This window comes from Meles meles, chromosome 8 (genome assembly GCF_922984935.1).
Source record: "Meles meles chromosome 8, mMelMel3.1 paternal haplotype, whole genome shotgun sequence".
NCBI classification, from domain to species: Eukaryota; Metazoa; Chordata; class Mammalia; order Carnivora; family Mustelidae; genus Meles; species Meles meles.
The window spans coordinates 114,808,715-114,830,622 of record NC_060073.1 but is presented as its reverse complement, the minus strand read 5'-3'; the positions used below and the strand labels follow the sequence as shown (position 1 = coordinate 114,830,622).

General features: G+C 45.8%; 1 long non-coding RNA gene across 1 annotated transcript; it reads left to right on the top strand.

Annotated features, from left to right (window-relative positions):
• The first annotated feature begins 11,024 nt into the window (after positions 1-11,024).
• Positions 11,025-15,836, top strand: LOC123947938. Its single transcript, XR_006819889.1, has 4 exons — positions 11,025-11,133; positions 13,412-13,501; positions 15,337-15,486; positions 15,755-15,836. It is a non-coding gene; the product is annotated as an uncharacterized LOC123947938 (long non-coding RNA).
• The last annotated feature ends 6,072 nt before the right edge of the window (positions 15,837-21,908 follow it).

Sequence of the window (21,908 nt, the reverse complement as noted above, 5' to 3'; positions counted from 1 at the left end):
TTCTTTTTTCCTTTTTTAATTTGAGTATAGTTGGCACACCATGTTACATTTGTCTCATGTACGACACAGTGATTTAACTTCTCTGTACATGATGTTATGCTTATGGGCTTTTTTTTTCTTAAAAATAATTTTTTAATCCAAACCTAAGACTTAAAAATATTTTCTAATTCTTTGTTCGTTTCTGCACCAAAATTATTTTTCAAAACATTTTAAGCAAGCCTGACATTTCACACGCAAGTTTCCAATACTCTCTTCCCACTCCAGTCTTAACACCGCCCAGTCTGCTCATCTGCTAAAGAAAGAAAAGGTAGATTAGATCACTTCTAAGATTGCTTCCAGCCTGACACTCTAACCTCCTACGAAATCTCAAAGGCTTTAAAGAGATTGCAAATGAGTGACCTTTTGTTGGAGTCAGTGCTGGAAAGGGGTTAGGAATATACTGTCAGCTGTTACAAGGGAAGGAAACTGTGAAACATTTTTTTAATTATGAAAGCCTCTTCTTTTCTCAGTAGCCTCACCCCAGAGGCATTCCCCACTCAGTGTCTTATCTATTTATACTCTAGGAACCCTGTCTAAATGAAGCTTCCACACCAGGTTTAAATGGTGATGGGGTCTGGACGTTCTGGATTGTTTCTCTCCTAGCCAAATGCCTTGACATGAAACTCCATTATTACTAATTCTTGTATAGAACACTAAGCTTAAAGTTTTGGTGACCATCTATTGAACCCAGAAGTAGAACTTGTGATCTGACACAGGTTTGTTGTTGGGACAGAATATTTGCCATCAGGAGGATCCCAGCAAGTCTCCAGTCCTGTGGGAGACGAAAGGAACCAGGGAGCAGGTTTGATAGGAAGACTGGAAAAACCAAGGATTTTATACCCATTTATCCCAGTCAAGCTATCCTCTGGGTACGCAGAAACACTCTGGAGAAACATACTAGGGATAAGTTTCATCCAGCCAAGACAGAACTAAGAAAACTTCAGCAAGAGGTCTTCTGATGAGCGTGTGGTGTATTTTACTGCAGAACTAAGAATAAAACAAGGCTTGGGAAATAGGTGGAAGACTGGCGAGTGAACAAAACAAAAACAATGCCATTAACATACCAAGAGGAGAAGAGATAAAAGAGAAAGGAGAAAAAAGATGACTGACTCTGAAGAAAAAAAAAAAAGATGCCCCTTTAAACTGAAAGGGTATAAAACAGGAATGAGGGGTACCAGAAAACATTTTAGAACAAAGATAACTATTATACGCACCCACATTCTTTGCAGCACTATTTATAGTGACCAAGACATGGAAACCAGCAAAGCATCCATCAGTGGGTGAACACGTACGGAAAATGTGGGGTGTGTGTACATATATTCCACAGATTGCTACCCAGTCGTAAAACAGAAGGAAATCTTGCTAGCTGCAACAACGGGAATGGACGCTGAGAGCCTTAGGCTAAGTGAAATAATAAGCCAGACATTGAGAGGCAAATACCATGTGAGCTCACTCATATATGGAACCTAAAACAAACGCACAAACAAACAATTCGAACTCCTAGGTCCCGAGAACAGACTGGTGGTGGCCAGAGACAGGGGGTAGGGAGAGGGCAAACGGATGAAGGGGATCAAAAGGGATAAACCCCCAACTGTAAAATAAATAAGTCGTGGCGCTGTAACATACAGCATGGTGACCGTGGATAAATTCTCATCTCAAAGGAAAAAAATGGTAACCGTGTGTGGGGATGCATGTTAACAATGATCACTTACTGTGATCATTTCTCAATACGTAGAAATATTGAATTATTACTTGTACACCTGAAACTAACATCATGTTACATGTCAATTACTTCTCAATTTAAAAAACAAAGATAACTGTTGCAACGAATAATACAAACTTTCCAACTGCCAAAAGAAATGTTTTTAAATAGTAAGGAAGCATCGTAAATATAATTTATACGATAGTTTAATAGTTGTAGCATTAAATAAACGGCAGGGTTGAGGAGTGATTTCCAGATACCTTCTGAAGTGAAACAAGCACTAAAGAGTATGGAGTAGCGTGGCGTGCTAGCCTTTGTGTTAAAAGAGGGACACAAGAGCTGTGCCTGTGGCTCAGTTGGTTGAGCATCTGACTCTTGATTTCAGCTCAGGGACCTGAGTTCGAGTCTCCAGTCACTCTCAGAGCTCAGCACAGATTCTGCCTATCCCTCTCCCTCTGCTCCTCCTCCCGCTCTCCCTCAAATAAATAAAATATTAAAAAAAAAAAGAGGAGACATACATGTACCTATTTATTTTTGCAAAAAGAAACACAAGAAGGATAACCAAAAGAATAATAAAATTGATTCCATACAGGGAGTGGGGAGAAATGAGGAAATGAGGAGGGATGGGTAGGAAGGGAGCATTGGCCTTCTGAGTATACTTTTGAATTTGGGAAGCATGTTAATACGCTACATATTCAAACAATGAAATTAAATCAACAAGAATGGGGATACCTAAAGCTGAGTATAAATGGAAACAAATGAATTCAATTGTGCTTCCAATGACTGAATGAGAGAGGGAGGGAACAGGACAAACAAATCCTGAACTCCTCTTTCAGTAGCCTTGTTTTTCATAATGGAATGGATGGAACTATTCTGAATCCATCCTCTCTCTCATAGGATTGAGTAAAGGTGATTATGTTTGAGGAAGCCAGCATTCCCAGTATGAAGAAAGGAGGTACAACTATGCAACGGGCAGAAGAAAGGAAGATTCTTGCAGTCCTGAATTGGCATTAGAAGTATAAACATGAACTCACGATTTCTGAAACACGCCAACAGCCATGAGCATCCCCAGGGCCCAGATCTTGGTTTATAGTAGAAGTGACCTCACTAAAGATGAGGCAAAGATGATGTTGAAAAGAGGGGCTCATGACATGGGGAAAAAAAGGAATGTGGATCCACACTTCACGCCGTTAATCAAGGTTAATCCCCGATGTGTTAAATAACTACATGTGAAAGGTAAATCCACAAGGCAAATAAGAAAAAAAAAAGTCAGAAAAAATCTTATCAATTTAGAGAAGGATTTCTTAAATAAGGACCCAGTGTTGGTTCACCAGAAGGAGAGAAGTTGATGAGATCTGACTGCATCAAAATTAAGGATTTCTGTTCAACAAAGCACGCACACCAAGGGGTAACATGACAGGTTAGAAAATGTTTGCCGTATATAAAACCAACAAGGAATGAACTTCAAGGTTGTCCCCGGAACACCTGAAGACATTTAAGAAAAAGAAAGGACATCCAATTTTCTAAAAGGTAAAAAATATGAATACATAAATAGAATTCCCAAAATAGAAAAAAAAAAAAAGTGAGTAGGAAACACCTGCCCTCCTCAAGTCAAGATCTCCCTCTTCTTCCAGCACTGGGTATTATTTCTCTGGTCAGCAAATCTCTACACCAGTTACCGCCTCAGTCTGGAGCGCATTTCCCTGAAATTTCCTTTGAAGGACTCTGTTTGTCAGATCTCCGTTTACGTGCTATGTCTTCAGGGAGGTCCGTCCGTCCCAGTTCACCTAACAGAGCCGCCCCTCATCATTACGTCTTCATTACATCATGTACACTGATTACTTGGTGACATATTCTCCTTTACCTGTGCAGTGATTCCCCTCTCTAACCAGAGGGCAAGACCCACGGAGGAGGGAGTGTGTCTCGTTCAGCCTTGCATGCCTGGTGCTTGGCACAGAGTTGGTATTTAGTACATTTTGGTGAATAAATATATTACTGTATGAAAAGAGTCATACCATCAATTATTGCTGGCTTAATGAGCTTTCCAGACAAGGATGTTCAATCCTAACTAAATGACTAATTAATGGAATTTTGCTAAGCGGTGTTAAGCATCACATGAAGAACTGGATGGGACAACCATTTAATAGGCTCCTTCTAAAAATATTCTATGAGTCAAAGGAACACAGTTTCCTTGGATACTTTTGTTTTGACCACACTGCCTCGAGCTCATTCTTTTAGCCAACTGGATTAAGCCAATTGAAACTCAACCCTCTTTAAGACTGTGCACTTTCTAAACACCGCCACCCAGAGGGGCCCTGATGGGAATTCCATCAACAGAAGGTGATATTTATGCAGAATATTCCATGAGGCAGAAATATTCTAACCACGAATCTTTGTGACCCGGGGTCACTGACAGTGGCTTCCCGCTTTAAATTCTGTGGTGCGACAATCGCCACCTCACAGCGGAAACCCCTCCACTCTGCTAAGTAGGTTTTGTGGGAGAAAAGTCAGTGAGGTTTTTTTTAAAAAACAGGTCTCAGAAGGATGCAAAATGGCCCTGTGCCACACCTGCCATTTTAGTTAAGACACAGAGACCTTGAATTAACAAGTTGTTGAATTTATTTCAACAAAATACTTACATGCTTGGAAAATCTGTCATACAGCTTCTCAACATGCCATGCGATTTCTAATGACCCATTTCTGTAACTTTCGCTTGCCCAGCGTAACCCGAGCCTCATCCCTGAGGATTTGCCGGGATGTCTATTTATGAGGTCTGGTTTTGTTTGTTTTGCTTTACCTCAGAAGAAAAGTTATGCAGAATCCTAATTCTTAACACAGTGTCATCATCAGTCCAGGCCAAATACCACTCTTCTTATCTCTTGATTCTTTTATTTCTTTTTATATTTTACTTGATCCCTTTATTCTTTTCCTACATTCCCAACCCCCACAGTCAGAATGCATTTTATAGAATGTTCTCGATCAGGCATACATTCTCATGAAACTTATTCTTTTAAAATAACTTTAATCTTTTTCTTACTGTTGCATCAACACCATTTTTATTTCTTTTATTTTTTATTTTTTTTAAAGATTTTATTTATTTATTTGACAGACGGAGATCACAAGTAGGCAGAGAGGCAGGCAGAGAGAGAGAGGAAGGAAAGCAGGCTCCCTGCTGAGCAGAGAGCCCGATGCGGGGCTCATCCCAGGACCCTGGGATCATGACCTGGGCCGAAGGCAGAGGCCCTAACCCACTGAGCCACCCAGGTGCCCCTCAACACCATTTTTAAAGGATTTTGTTTGTTTATTTATTTATTTATTTATTTATTATATAAAGAGCTAGAATGGGGGGAGGGAGAGAGGGAGAAGTGGACTCCCCACTGAGCAGGGAGCCTGACGTGGGGTTTGATCCCTGGACTCCAGGATCAGGACCTGAGTCGAAGGCAGATGCTTAACTGACTGAGCCATCCAGGTGCCCCAACGCTATTTTTTGTTTTAAGTTTTTATTCATTCATTGGACAGAGAGAGAGAGAAAACAAGCAGGGGGGAGCAGCAGGCAGAGGGAGAAGCAGATTCCCCGCGGACCCTGGGATCATGACCTGAGCCAAAGGCAGATGCTCAACCGACTGAGCCACCCAAGTCCCCCACTTCAACACCATTTTTAAGAACTATTTTTTCCTGTATAAATATCTAGTTCAAAACTTCTGTTTCAGCCTGTATCCACTGTATTTTAATGATCTATCCTCTTGTGCAAGTTTTATTGCTATTTGTCAAAAGACGCTTTCTCTATCATGTTCAACTTTGTTATTCCTGGCCTAGAGGGAGAGTGTTGATTTTTTTTATTTGACCTTGTATCCAACAATTTCATCAAATATTCGTATTAGTTCTAACACACTTGCACATTGAATAGATCGCTTTTAACTCTTCTGTTGAGGAGCAACAATGTCTTACCACCTTCAAGGTCCTTGGACTAAGAACCGGAGTGACATGGGACAGATTAACAGGAGAAAACCAAATTTAATTCCGTACATACAAGATCCACATGCAGACACGGAAATTCCAAAGTCAGTCAGGCACAATGAGGTATATGTGTCATTCTGAACCAAGGAAGGGGGCAGGGGTCTGGGACTTCAAAGGGAAGGACTGCAAGTCACAGGAATATGACAAAGAGTGAATGTTTGGTAAACGAATAGATTCTGCAACATTTGGAAACAATGGGACCCGGAGGGCTTGGCTCAAATAGGCCTTGCTAGGTTCCTCTCTGTCCACCATATCCAGGTCCCAGTACAATGTGCTTCTCAGAGGGACAGCTCTCTTCCCAGAGCAGATCCTCTCTCTAAATTCTTTTTAGATAGTTGTGGGGGAAGCAAAGCTCTTTTCCTGAATCTGCTGGGTTTTGATTGCTTTTAACTCAAAATAACCTTCATGTCAAGGGGACCCAGGCTGGGGTGGCCTGCCCTTGGCCTCTACACATTCCTTTCAGTCCTTACACTTCTTGTCTCTTTTGTTTGTTTGTCTCAGCAGGAGCCAGGACCTCCTTTACCATGTTAAAATGTAGCAGTGAACAGGGGCACCTGGGTGGCTCAGCTGGCTAAGAATGTGACCCTTGATTTAAGCTCAGGTCATGATCTCAGGGTTGGGAGGTCGAACCCCACAATGGGATCCATGCTGGAGAAGGAGCCTGCCTAAGTTTTTCTCTGCCCCTCCCCCCTGCTTGTGCACACATCAAAAAAAGTAATAGTGAACTGTTGGCTCCCAAACTAGCCTTGTACTCAGAGGGCAAGGAGAGACCTCGGAAAGAGGCCGGTCCCGCCAAATTGGTAGGTGACCATTTTACTAGGCAAGGATACTTAAAAGACAGGCCGACTTGCACACCTGCCTGCCATACCTTAAAGCCTTAACTGGCTTTAGTCTCTGATACCGTCCAGATGGTCTCCACAACACATTGCTCTCTTAAGGCTGTGTCCTTGAACATGGCCCCCACTGTGGGAACGGTGGGCAGAAGCTGCATTCCAAGGACAGGAGAGTGGGGGAGGGGCTCCCAATTTCCCAGGCCCAGCTCTTGAGTCGGCCAGGGGTCACATTCTCTGGATTACTTCCTCCAACACGAACAAGGTTAAACATCGCGGTACAGACTGGAAAGCATCCGAATGTCCATCAGTAAGGAACTGTTTGGATAAACTGTACCATCCTGCAGAGCGCTCTGCAACTATAAAAGGAAATAAGGGAGCTCTCTTCTTTTGCTATGGAATAATCTCTGGAAGTGCATGAAAAAGCAAGATTCCAAACAGAGTATATAGTGCGTTCCCTTTACTTTAAGAAGAGACCGAGACACAGATGACAGAGAGAAAGAGGGAGAATTTGCCCCTAATACTGTTAAATATGATTGAAGAAGACAATTTAGGTGATCCAAACAGACTCTAGCATTTTATGAAGTGGGCAGTTTCCATTCCCCAAAGAGCTAGCAACCTGCAAAATAGGGCAGAAGGACATGATGCTTTTATAGGATAAAAAATGAGGAACAAAGAAGTAACCTGGAGCCCACAGTTGGCTTGGCAGTTGGGGATTGGCTGAGCTGTGTTTCTGGTCAAGCAGAACATTAGCAGGGACAAGAAAATTCTCCAAGTTTTTTTTTTTTTTAAAGATTTTATTTATTTATTTGACAGGCAGAGATCACAAGTAGGCGGAGAGTCAGGCAGAGAGAGAGGAGGAAGCAGGCTCCCCGCTGAGCAGAGAGCCCCATGCGGAGCTGGATCCCAGGACCCTGAGATCATGACCTGAGTTGAAGGCAGAGGCTTTAACCCACTGAGCCACCCAGGCGCCCCTCTCCAAGTTTTTTGTTAGCTGGTGTGGTACCCCCAGACAGAAGCCCTCCGTCACAGGCCCAGAAACTTATTCCTGCAGAACTCCCCAGGGTGTGGTGCAAACGTGGGTACAGTCAGGGCCTCTACTCTTCACCCTTGGAGGAGACTCTCTTGACCCGACATCGCAGCGCAGTCCTTCGTTCTGTGTTCCTTCTGCTCGACGCAGTGAGCTGTTGAATCTGGCTTCAACGACTGCATTCTTATACTCAGGACATCCACAGGGCTCTTCTTGGCAGCCTTCTGTCCCTACTTCTTATGACCAATATCACTTCCTATGTCTCTGAGGGGTTCTGTTAAGCTTATTTTCTTTTAAAGTCTGAGTCCATGTTTCCCACTAATTGTTTTCCTCAATACAGATCACTTGGTCAGTGTTCTTTCTCTCCAACACACCGGACTCCTGCTAACGCGAGACTGCTGCCTGTGAGCTCATTTTCACCCATTGTGTGGACATAGAGTGAGGAGTTGAGGCCCAGACCCTTGCTGGAATCATTCCTGGGGAGTTGGGGGGTTCCCATTTTTTGTATCTTCACCTGGTGACTCTGATTCGATCTCCAAGTTACAGGAGAACCTACGTAAACTTTTCAGACATCATCCCTGAAAGATCTTTTTTTCTCTCTGCACTGTAACTGTCCACCCCAGATGCGTGGGGGTGTGATACTGGGATCGATAATAAGGAATACATATCTGGTCCTTGTCCTCCTCCTAGGCACCAAGGTCTTAAGATCCTTGGAATGTCCTAAGCAATAAAGGTGATACAGGGGAGAAGCATCTCTGATGCATACAAGTCGGTCTTAACCACGCGGGACCGGTTCATGCTAATGAGCTCACTCTTGGGCGGGGAGGGCCGTGGTGGCAAGGACCAACCTTGTGATGAGAAGGTTGGAGCGTCTAGTCCCACCCCGACCTCTCGGGAGGGGAGAGGGGCTGGAGGTGGAGTTCAATCATCATTGGTCAGTGATTCAGTCACTTGTGCTTACATAACGAAGCTTCCATTTGAAAAAAAAGACGGGGGAGGGGGAGCCGAAGGGGCTCAGAGAGCTTTCAGATGCTGGGAGGGTGGTCTTCCTTGAGAGGGCGGGGAGCTCCTCACCCCTTCCCACAAACATGGCCGTGCATAAGCACGTCTTCCATCTTTGCTCGTCCTGAGTTACTGCCTTTTATGACAAACCAGTCATCTAGTAAGTGCACGGCTTTCTGGACTTCTCTGAGCCCTTACAGCAAATTATGAAACCCGAGGAGGCTGTCCTAGGAGCCACTGATTTCCATCTCGACGGTCAGAGGTACGGTGACCACCTAGGGCTTGGGGCTGGATGTCTGAAACCGAGTGGGGCAGGCTGTGAGACGGAGCTCTTGAACCTGGGGCGTGGGATGCTGGTGCAGGTAGATGGTGTCAGAAGGGAAGTGTGAGTGTAGCAGGAGACAAAAACACTGCATTTTTTCTTCAGGAAGAGGAGGGAGGCTCGATGATCAGACCATATCCGTGTTATGCTCTTTCCCCACTGGTTCCCTCGCCCCGCACGGGAGCTGCCGTAGCTCTGATCCACGCTGCAGGACGGCCCTCACTGACCCACTGGGCAGCAGATAAGAGCACCACCAAGTTTCCTCTCGATCCAACTGGAGCCTGGACTTCCTCACCCTTCCTGGAGCTTCCCTTTCCACACCAGACCCTAATCACCTTGCACCTCCCCAAGGCTGACTCGTGGGGTTCTCACGCCTTCTGTTTCGGTACTTCAAACCAGGGCTTTTCTCTCTGTTCCGCGGGGTGTCTGTGGTTGGGTGAGGAGGGCCGGCAGCCCACTAGTTCACCAGCTCATCTAGAACCAGAAGTAGCCTCTGCTCCTTAGCAGCATTAGAGCAAAGTCAGCTTGCTTGCTTGCTTCCTTTTTTTAAGAAAAGAGCAGAGAGCCCGACGACACGGGGATCGATCTTAGGACCTTGAGATCACGACCTGAGCTGAAGTCAGTTGCTTCACTCCCTGAGCCACCCAGGCGCCCCGTCGTGTGCCGTTCTTAACACTAAAGTCAGGTTGGCAGGACCATTCATAAATTTGAGTTTGCTTGTTCCAAGGGGGAAAAAATGATCCCAGGCACTTAATTATACGTTCATTACCCTGCCTGGGAGCTCCAGAGGCACCTCCGTGGCTCAGGACATGGACAGACTATACATTTAATACATTTTAATCCTGCTTCTTCCCCGTCAATTAGTGATTTATCTTGGGTAACTAAACTTCCTACAATCTCTGCCTTTTTTTTTTTTTTTAATCCCATCTCATGTAGTGACTATGGGACTACACACAAAATCATGTATGAAACGTCAGAATAGACTCAGAAGCAGCACCGTGTCGTCCCGGGCAAATCAGCCTCCATCGCTTCACAAGCTATCCCCCCGTTTAGGCTTAAAACAACCACAGTTTATCTGGGCCCCGGTTTCATGGATCGGGAATTTGGGCTAGGATCAGCAGGGATGTTCTGGAACAGGCTGTTGTCAGATGGAGCAAAGGCGATCACAGGGCCGTGTCTGTGTCCCCAACCTGCAGGTGCACCCGGGCTGGTTTCTGCCGCAGCAGGCGAGGCCCCCATGGCACCACAGAAGCGTGTGCGGTCAGGGCCTGGAACCGCAGTGTTGCTCCCGCCGCATGGGACTAACCAAAGCACGTTACAGGTTAGAGAAAGTCCACGGCACTTCTTGATGGGAGGAAGGACAGAGGCAGGTTCACAGGCCGTGCCTACAGAGAAAAGCACACGTCCGCGTCTGCAATTTGCGGGAAGCAGGTAAGGACACGGTCTTCCGAGACCGACTGGCCTGGGTTTGGATGCTGGCCCTGTCAGGTGGTGCTGGGGGGACCTTAGACGAGACTCAATCTTTTTGTGCCTCAGCCTCCTCCTCTGCGAGACCAGCTCCTCCTTGCACAGAGCTCATGGAAGTGTCGGGGATTCAGGGAGTTACTGCTCACAAGGCACTTAAAGCGGAGCGTTGGTGGGGCTTTGCACTGAAGTTCCGCGTGCCCCTGTCTCTCCTGACTTCCTTGCCCCTGTCCTCGTCCTTGTGTTCCCTCCTGGAATAAGAGATCAGTCGCTCTCCCGTCCCTGCTGCCTTCAAAATGCTTCCCATCCCTCCGGCCTCTGCTCAAACACCCTCTTCCCCCAGACTCCCTCGTTCCCTTTAAATGTGTTCCAACACCACCCTTCATCTCTGCACTGGCACCTGTCACATGACACCCTGTGTGGATTACACAGTCACTCACCCAGACACAAGGATGAGCTCCTCTGTGCTCCAGGCAGAGGATAAAGGGCTGATGAATGGGACGCACAAAGCCCCCGGGGTTTACTGGACTGCGCTAGAGAAGACAGTTGTGTGCACGCCTGTCTCTGCCAGACTGCACCTCCTGGAGGCAGGGATGACATCACACCCGACTCATCCTTCACAATCCCCAGCCGTAGGAGGCACACAAAAAGCTGTTAATGGGATTGGAGTATCTTTCCCTGAATTCAGCTGAACATAAGGTCATCAAATTGACGATGCTTCATTTGGGTGAGCTTGCCTTTACATTTTCGGTTAATTTCCTTTCCCAAACGATCTCCTCAAGCTTTCCCTCTCCAGCTCTGCAATGGAGACAGGTATTTTCTCCGGCTGATGCAGCAGGGTCGGCTACCAGAGCAAGGGCGACTGGCTTTTCGTGGGTCCGTGTGAACAAAGCCACCTCGCTTCCCCTCGCGCCACTTCCCGAAATTCATGTCGGTGACTCAGTGCTATAACAGACACATGGGGGGTTACTGTCCGTGAATGCGGCAGGACTGAGCTCTGACTCTGGAAATACTTTCATGTCTCGAATCACCGAGTATTTTTGTGGGACTGAGCTTGTGAGAGTCTCTACTATGGAGTGGTTTGAGACCTCAGTGCAGAGCCAAATAAAAGGGTATTAAATGGTAAGACAAATGTAAAGAAATTCATAAAGTACTGATTTTTCCCATGACCCCTGTTCTTAAAAATACAAATGATCAAATTCAGAATATTTTTTCGAATTAATGGGTGTGGCTGGCAGGGTCCTAGGCGTGTGTATCGTCTCCCTATTTAATGCCCCAGAATGGGGCTAGCTGTTACTATTCATGTTAACAAACAAATCCCACTGAGTCCATTTTAAGATCTAACTGGCATGGGGAAGCTGTTCAGGAAAGTTCCCCACCTAGCCAGCAGGGCGGAACTCCCCATTCCAAGGAAGGAGGGTGGGGCAAGGACCTTATTAGCAAAAGAAAAGGAAGGATTTTTCCAGGCAAGGTCACCTTCCCTTAGAGGGAAGGGCAAGGGGTCTTACTAGGTGGGTGACCTCATCTTCCTTTGCGGGGATGGAGAGGGACCATGTGAAAGTCACATCATTGGTGCTGACCAAAAAATTGCTGACTGACAAGGTAAGATTACATTTCAGGAGCACCTGGCTGGCTTGGTCAGTGGAGCTTGCTTGAGACTCTTTTTTTTTAAAGATTTTATTTATTTATTTGACAGACAAAGATCACAAGTAGGCAGAGGCAGGCAGAGAGACAGGAGGAAGCAGGTTCCCTGCTGAGCAGAGAACTCAGGATCATGACCAGAGCCGAAGGCAGAGGCTTTAACCCACTGAGCCACCCAGGCGCCCCTTTGCTTGAGACTCTTAATCTGAGGGTGGTGGGTTTGAGACCCACATTGGGTGTAGATTACTTAAAAATCTTAAAAACAAAAAACACTACATTTCTGGGGGATGTTGGAATTGCAATCAGGTTAGGTAGTAAGCTCCATCCTCATGATTTGGCCTGGCCTAAGTGACTCCATCTTGGACTTGTGGTTTTCTAATACTTTTATTTTTATTTTATTTTTTTTTTTTTGAGAGAGAGACAGCGCACACATGGGAGTTGGTGGCGGGGGGAGGGGGGACCTTAAGCTGGGCAGCTGGACGTGGAGCCCGAGGCGTGGCTTGATCTCATGATCCTGAGATCATGACCTAAGCCCAAATCAAGAGTCAGATGCTTAACTGGCTGAGCCACCCAGGCGCCCCAGTAACACTCCTATTTAACAAAACCAAGAAGGAGAAATAGGGTGAGGGATTTAACCAAGGTCATAAGGTTGGTTAGCAGCTGAGTTAAAACTCCTGACTTGCACATTGCTTTTTTCCCAATAGAGCACGCTGCCCGGATATCGGAGGGGGTGTGTGTGTGTGTCTGTGTGTGTCTGTGTTGGGATCAGAAGCAGAAATTATCTACAAAAAACAAGGTGACTCAAAGACTAGGATTCTGAAGGTCTGGCCTGACGCGCTTGATGGGGAAGGCAGGGTTCCAGGTCTCTGGGACTTGGCATCTTAGAGGGAGGCAGCACCCAGGGGGCCCCAGGCCAGGCAGGGACCCTGTTCCCAGTTTACTGCCGCCGACAGATAGATACAAGGATCAGGCTGGCATTTCAGGGTGGGGAGGCAGAGAGAGTGTCAGTCCATCTGCTGTGTCTGGTATGGGGGCTGGGAAGAGAGTGTGAAAAAAGACGGCAAGTCGTTTCTTCCTTCTGCAGAGGGCACATTTTCGCTTTCCCAGATGGATGATAACAGATCTGAAGGCAGTCTTACAAAAATCTCAGAGTCATAGGAGCTTCTGCTCCCAGTCCAAGCTGGGGGAATATGGAGCCTCCAAAGTAATACAATCTTAATCAGATAAATGTCCTTTTACCAGTTATTAATTATCAGAATGTCAATAACAAGATTCGGGGGAATGAAGTCCCAGGGGCCGCCCGTTCCTGTGTGACTCTGGTATGTTTCTTCCAAATTTTTCATTGTTTCAACACTGCCACCTAGTGTCCACTTCTGGACTTACCAAGCCTGCCGTGACCTGCTCAAGTATTCAGCTCTGAAGACGGGAAGATTCATTTTCTCTACCTTGGAAAGGTATGTGACAACTTGTTGAGTGAGGGGGGGAGGTTGTCACAAAGTGGTATGCACTGTTGTAGTTCAATGCACGTGTGTGTGTGTGTGTGTGTGTGTGTGTGTGTGTGTGTGTGTGTGTGCAAACTTGAGTCATGCGAGCACATGGATAAAAATCTGGAAAGACATTCTCCAAAGTATTGATGCTGATTATCTCTGGTTGGTAGGACTTGGGGGGATTTTTGCTACCTTCTTATTCTTACCTGTATTTCTTTAGTTTTTCATAACAATAATCGACCATTTGTGTAAATAGGGGGAAACAGTTTTTTTTTTTTTTTTTTTTTAAGATTTTATTTATTTATTTGACAGAGATCACAAGTAGGGAGAGAGGCAGGCAGAGAGAGAGAGAGGAGGAAGCAGGCTCCCTGCTTGGCAGAGAGCCCGATGCGGGGCTCGATCCCAGGACCCTGGGATCATGACCTGAGCGAAAGGCAGAGGCTTTAACCCACTGAGCCACCCAGGCGCCCTGGGAAACAGTTTTTGAAAGGACTAAATGAGCCCCCAAGATGAGAATCACCCTCAAAATACTATTTTCTGAAATTAGATCTATCCAGGAGAAATTTATGAAGCATACACTGTGTACAGTGTGTTCTTCTAATTGTAAGGTACACCAGGAAAGTAAGGTGATGTCCTTCTACCAAACTACTCGCCACCTTTGAAGGAGCATTTACTGTGTGCCAAGCTCTTCCCACTGGAAACGATGAATCAGTCCTGAAGGCACCGCTCCTGGGGTGGGAACACTGAGGCTCAGAGAGGTTAAGTAACTTACCGCGAGTCACAAAGTTATAGGCTGTAACTCCCTTGACTGGATAGAAGATAAGCCAGACTTCAGCCCGGGGATTCTCCAACACGCACTTCCTAAGCTACCCCAGAGGTGATGTTAAGCAGGGAGTTGGGCAATGTATGGGCTAGGACGTCAGGCTGGGACAAATCTCTCTCTCAGGCTAGGAAGTCATGAAAGATCTTGTCTCACACCACTGATCTAGCATTGGGGTCTTGCTGGGTAGGATGTGGGTGCAAGGAAATGAAGAGTGTAGGTGAGAAGGGAAGAAACCCAAAGCAACCAATCACAGACTCTAGGCAGAATAGGGAGAATATTCCAGAAGGGGGTGAATGAAAGGAACCAAAGAGCAGGAGTTCAGAAGGGCTTGAAAAACTGGTCTGCTGGCTTTAGGGATGTAAATTGTGCTCAGAATATGGAATATGGGACTGTATCGAGCACTTCTGATAACAATACACAGATTTATCATGAGAGTAACAGAGACAAGTTAAGGCAATAGATTGGCATGAAGGACATAAATACATGTTGAGGTCCAGGCGTGGGCAGTTCATCCACATGGGCACCGACCATCCAAGTGATGGAGGCATTTGAGCAGGAAGATGGCGGCCAGGGTCAGAGTCCCCAGTGAGAGCCGGCGAGTGACTGGGAGGCAGGAGTTGGCTGACCATACCAAGAGATAGAGAGTATGAAACTAAATATGAAACTGGAATATAATAAAATGTACAGTTGGAAATAAATTTTTCACTCTGAGGAAATCACAGACTAATCATTCCATTGGGCCAAAAACTAGAATAATACTGTTGGCAACAAATTTGACTGCTTCTGGCAATGATGCACAAGTACTTTTTAATCCCCATCAGAGAAATGATTCCTAGTAGATGTTATGCTTCTAAAGAAAAATCGTTAGATTTTTTTAAACTTGATAGTTTATTCTTAAATGTAAGTGATCCTAAGTTTAATATAGTGGAACAACTACCAGGTAACAACGTTGTGGGAGTTTCTTTTTTCTCTTTTTCAGCCAGGAATGCACCAGAAAACTGCTCTATCCTCAATGACAGCAGCTTCCCTTCAAAAGGGGATAGGATAGCTTAGGTTCATTGAAAAGAGTTACTTCCCCAGAATTTGGTGTGGACACATGCGAATCCCTTGGAAAATCTCCTCTAAAAGGGTGAGTTACCTTCATGGCTTTCAAAGGAGTTAAGATTGCCTCCCTCAGGAAGACTGATGGTCTATAGGTTTTCAGGTAATTCAGGGAGTGGGAGAGCCCCTCAAGAGAGAATTTCTTACTAATAAGGACCATGAGTTCTAGACTAATTCATTAGTAAAATAAACATGATGTAACTATGCCCCATTTTATGGAGCGGCTTCTATCTGTGACATTAATAATGACGAGTCACTTTGTGCTTTCTTGACTTTTGGATCTTTGTCCTTTGCAGTCCGCAACAGAAACAACTGTCTCAAGATGACAAGGGAAGTCGTGAGATGGCGAAACTCAAAAGAGTTGAAGTGTAGAGCCGGGGGGTGGGGTGGGGGGGGAGGGGTGACTGCAGCCGTGGGAGGCAGAGCCAGCACCCCGGGAGGGTGATGGGCCCCAACATGGCTGGAAGGGTGGTGTTGCACAGTGCTCAGCACTAGAGGGCGACCACAAGACTGGTGGTTTCCTCCAGAAGACATCCCTGCTCAGGCCCAAAGATGCCTTGTGTCCTCCAATTCACCCAAGGGTTTTTTAGGTTGGTTGTTTCTTGTTTGATTTTTTTTTTCCGAGTCATAGACAAAGAACTCCATCTCTTACAGGGTTTAACGTCATAATATTAATTATTCCAGCTGGCGTTTCTAATAGTTCCCCAGGTAGCAGGCCTATGTCTGGAAAGCAACCAAAACCTGAAGCTCAGAACTTAACTCTCAAATTCCCAGGGCCTGAAAGGACTCCCAGACAGGCGTGAGTGCTACCAAGTCCTAGATCAAATGATTGCACCGGAATGCCACTAATCAGGACAAGACAAAGCATCCATGCTTAAAGCCCACAATTCTCCTGGTTCTAACAAGACTTCCATGCGTCTAAATGACTATGATTTTATTATGAAAATTAAAACAATGTTTTGCAATTTGATTACCCTTTTTTATTTCCTTCACACATTACGGGTGTTGCTATTTCAACAGTGATGGATAATGAAGGCATTACTACTTTACCATAGCGTCACAGTGTGATGGTTTAGAGTCCGGACTCTGGAGTCAGACAGATGAGAGTCTAAATTTCATAAAGTTGCTTAACTTCTTTAGGTCTTCCAACAGAGATCCACATAAACACCCCCAAGGCTTCTCCCCGTCCAAGCACATAGTAGAACTGCATTTCCTCTGAATTTGGACAAGGCTAGGTGACTCGCTTTGGCCGATGAAATGTAAGAGAAAGTGCTACCTGCCCCTTCCAGGCAGCCTTTAAGAGCCAGGGAGGAATTTTCTGTGATTCCCTCTTTCTGGTAAAGCTGTTCCATTAGCCAGAGCCCCAGAGTGAGGACAACTTGAACCAGATCCACAGTGGACTGGAGCATGGCCAAAAATGAAATCTTTGTTGTTTAAAGCCAATAATGTATTTGCTGTTGTTCGTTACAGCAGCATAACCTAACCCATCCTGACTAATAAAACCCAATTTCCTCACTTGTTAAATAGAGGCATGAATAGAATCTGCATCCTTGGAGGCACCCTGGTGGCACAGTTGGTTAAGCATCCGACTCTTGATTTCAGCTCAGTCTTAATCTCAGGGTCATGAGCTCAGGCCCTGTGTTGGGCTCCACACCCTACTTAAAAAATACATGTATAATAGAATCTACCTCCTTAGAATGTTGTGAAGTTTAAATAAATAATGCAGGTTTTAGGAAAACCCACCACGTTGCCAGACACGTACTACATCTAGATCAGTAAGAGGTACAAGTAGAAAGGGGCAAAGGATTGCTCAAGATCATCCAGATTTTTAATCATAGAACCATCCTTCCCTCCTAAGCAGTCACTTGGAGAGTCTATCAAAGTGCTAGTTCTCTATTCAGACATGCAAACTCTGGCTTCCAAATATAGTCACTCTCCCCAGTGTTCATGTGAATACTGGGGTGATCATAATTTTGCCTTAGTCCCTTCTATTTAATTTGCTTGACATTTCTCAGCAACACTTGTCTAACCACAGGAAATACAACCTACTGATCTAGGTGCTTCTTTCATCCAACTAGTGCAGCATCTCCTCACCAAATATCTTCTAGAATTCTTTGTCTGGCCCCATTTGCACTGATGCCAAGAATGAGATGACCTGGGAGGAAGACTCATAAGCAGCTCACAGATACCATCCGGCCTCATCCCACACAGTAAATCATCTTTGGGTTTCTTCTATCACAGAATTATTACCTACTTTCCAAAACCAAAAATAATGCTTCTCAACTCCAAGATTGACCAGAACATAAAAACGCAGGATCAGCAACAGAAATGCAGTTCTACTGAGTCCCTGTTATTTTTAAGGCTTGATGTTTGGTGCTGTGTTAAATGCTTCAAAACGTATGTTCATGACCTTTCTCATTGCATCGGTTTTTCAGTGTGCTATGAGTAGGGCAAGATCTGCCCATCTAGATTTTACACTTTCATGAGAAGGGTAAAATATTCACATGGGTTGGCAATTAGGTAAATTAGCAATATAAGGCAGAAAGTAGACCTCAAATTCAGTGTTTTCGTAGACTCCCCATTTTCTTACATTAGATATTGATTCTACAAACCAACTTTTGAAAGCCCTTCAGTTCCATTCATAGTACCAGAGGCCCCAGGTTCTCACTTTCCCTAGTTTCTTCTTGTCCCATGCATCGCTGTCTTGGGGATCTACGTGAGTATCCTCCCATAACCTAGCCAACCTTCTTCCTAGGAGATAAGCATGCCCTCACTGAACTCCAGGCAATTAGAAAGTACCCTGCTGGGTATTTACCCCAAAGATACAGAGGTAGTGAAAAGAAGGGCCATCTGTATCCCAAGGTTTATAGCAGCAATGGCCATAGTCGCCAAACCGTGGAAAGAGCTGAGATGCCCTTCAACGGACGAATGGATAAGGAAGATGTGGTCCATATATACAATGGAGTATTATGCCTCCATCAGAAAGGATGAACACCCAACTTTTGTATCAACATGGATGGGACTGGAGGAGATTATGCTGAGTGAAATAAGTCAAGCAGAGAGAGTCAACTATCATACTGTTTCACTTACTTGTGGAGCATAAGGAATAACACGGAGGACATTGGGAGATAGGAGAAGGGAGTTGGGGGAAATCGGAGGGGGAGACGAGGCATGAGAGACTATGGACTCTTGAGAAACAAACTGAGGGTTTTGGAGGGGCGGGGGCTGGGGAGTTGGGTGAGCCAGGTGGTGGGGATTAAGGAGGGCAAGTACTGCATGGAGCACTGGGTGTGGTGCCTAAACAATGGATCTTGGAACACTGCATCAAAAACTAATGATGTATTTTATGGTGACCAACATAACACAATAAAAATATACATATATACATATATAAAATAAATAAATTTCTATCTGGTAAAAAAAAAAAGAAAAGAAAGTGCCCTGCTCTCTACAAATAAGTCTCCCAGAGTCTCCTGGCCTCACCTGGAGTCTTCCTGCTCTGTTCCGCACAATGAGACGGGCATGAACGATGTTCGTGCATCAGGACCTAACAGTCCTAGGGTATGGACACTTCGCTCCCTAGTCGAGCCACATACCCCTGCTCTGGTACGGCTCACACTTTAGTGAGCAGATCAGGAATCAGGCCCTGGCTCTCCCCCTCCCGTCTAATCCTCCGAATGGATAGTAGGGATCAAATAAATGTGTACCAGTTGTGGGCAAGTAAAGGTACCACTTACATTCAACCAACAGATGGACTAGGGAACCGAGGCTTTACAGGAATGCCTCTAGGTGGGTGTCAAGGGCGGGGGCAGATTTCCTGAAGCAGCTGCAAGCAATCTTACCAACAAAGCAATTTCTGGAGAAAAGAGATGGTGGAAGGCAAGGTGGGGACAGGGTTGGTGTTACTGGTGACGGGGGTGTCGGTGGCATGTCTGTGCATGTCCCCACGTGTAAAGGTGTACGCACTGAACTAGCAGTCTTTTCGCAAAGACCAAGCTGTACGAGGTCTCACGCGGGCTCACAAGACCAAAGTCTGAAAAGAAATCTGAAAGAACGAAAAAATGGGAAAAAAAAAAAATGGGCACGATTGAAAAGCCTGGTCACCCAGCAGCAAGAGACATCTGTGGTCAAGGAAGGTGGGACTCTGCATGGAAACTCCAGCTTCGTCCTATCAGCCTCCCCTCCGGGTCAGCCATGGCTAGTAACATGGTTGTGGGATGACCATTTGGCACCATCTGAATACTTGATGCAATCAGGTGGAGCCAACAATTGTTCCAATGACTTTTGTATTTTTCCTTGGATCACTTCTCTTTCCCTTCCAACCTAACTTTCCTCCTCCTCCAAAAGTATCTGCACTGGAAGATTGCTCGAGGGGCCTCCGGATGGCTCAGTGGGCGGAGCACTGGACTCCTGACTACAGCGTGGGTGGTGATCTGGGGTGGTGGGATGGAGCCCTGCGTTGGGCTCCACGCTCAGCGCAGATCTGCTTGCCCCTCTCCCTCTGCTTCTTCCCAGCCCCTCTCTCAAATAAATAAAATACATCTTAAAAAATAAAATAAAAGATTGTTCTAAGAAGATAATACTGAGACCAAGGAATAAAGTGCATGACAAACGCATTAAGCGAAGACATTTGGGGACATTAAATCCGACAAGTAAAATTTTGCTGGTCTGAAGCGCCTTTCCTCCCCTTGAGATCTCGAGATTGCTGGACGTCTCCAAACGCCCTTTCTAAGGCTACAGGAGAACTGCCTGTTCAGCATTACCTAATTTCCTCATAAATCTCTTGCCTTTTCATCAGCTAAGTAGCTATCTGCTGAATTTCCCTGATTTATGGATCTCTTTGGAGGGCTGAGGATATGTCCAGATACTAAGTGATTAAATGTGGATGGAAATGGCACGTCCCCATAATAATGATGGAGGAGAGAACCGTGACTAGGCATACAGAGGCCCACAGACACACAGGCGGACAGACGCTGAAAAGGGCAGGCCCCGGGGCTGCGGAGGAAACTGCACTAAGCTGGGCTCTACACGAGAATCTTCCACCTCCTCCCCCAGGAGGCGTGTGCTCGATCGGAATCTGGCTTCTGTTTTCACCACGGGCACCAAACCGTGTGCCCTCCTGGAGATGGCTCAGCTTGCCTGAGAACTCCATCCTTCGGCGGCTCATCAAAGACAATCCCTGCTGAGGGTAGTCATCCTAACACCCTCTTTTAGGGGCGCCTGGGGGGCTCAGCTAGTGAAGCACCTGCTTTCAGCTCAGGTCATGACGTTGGGGTCCTGCGATCCAGCCTCGTGTGGGGCTCCCTGCTCAGCGGGGAGTCTGCTGCCCCCCCCCCCGCCTCCTTCTTCCCCTCCTCCCTGCTTGTGCGCAAATGCATGAATAAAAATCTTTTAAAAAGGACATGGAGAAGTTATAAAATGCAAGGTGGTTTAGGTCACAGGTCTGTGTCATACTTGCTAAAGCGCCACCTGCTGGACACGCCGTGGATAACACAATACATTCTCCGCAAGCCGCTGGTCCCCAAAAAGGTGGGGAAACATGCACTGTCAACCAGAGAACATAGTTTCCAAGTCCAAACAGTGAGAATGACTCCAGCCAAGCCCTCTCTTCTTCCAGCATCACCACAGTCCAAATGCGCAATTTATTACCTCAATACAACACGAGGGAACAATCTAGCAGCCAGCCCTATTGTACTATGCAGCAGGGTTTTGTTAATGGCATAAGTATCTACAAGAAAATACTGAAAAATCAATATTCTTCTAATAGGGTGGAAAGGAATTTACGGGAGGTTATCAGCTTAAGAACTTGTTACATTTCAAAAGCTTGTATGTGAGCCAGATGTTTGAAAATACATTTTCCATGGAAGAGGTGGTACGGAGACGGGGGAAACTCTCGGTCTTCACGGACTTGTATAAACCAGGATGCAGGTTTGTGGTCCGATTATTTAAGTGCTGTCACTCACAGCACGGCTTCTCTGGAACACTGAATTCTAAGTTTTGATTTAGGATGCTCAGGGTTGAACTCCTTTACCCCTCTCCAGAGGGAGCAGGTGAGGAGAAAAAACACTGGGTTTAGGGGGACGGTGGAAAGAGGCAAGCAGGGTAAGATTAACACTGCACACATACATCTGCATAAAACGCCTTACTTTAGGTCAGTCTCCCCTTAAATGTTCTGAACTGCAGCCAAAGACAAAGTTCATTTAGTAAATGTCCAAGGGGTCGCCTGGGTGGCTCAGTCTGCCTTCGGCTCAGGTAGTGATCGCGGGTGCTGGGGTCGAGCCTTGCATCGAGCTCCCTGTTCAGCTGGGGAGTCTGCTTCTCCCTCTCCCTTCGCCCCTCCCTGTTGCTCCTGCTTGCTCTCTTTCTCCAGTAAATTAACAAAATCTTTTTAAAAAGGAACTAAATGCCCAAGAAGTGAGACAAAAAGAGGTCTAGAAAGATGAACAGAGA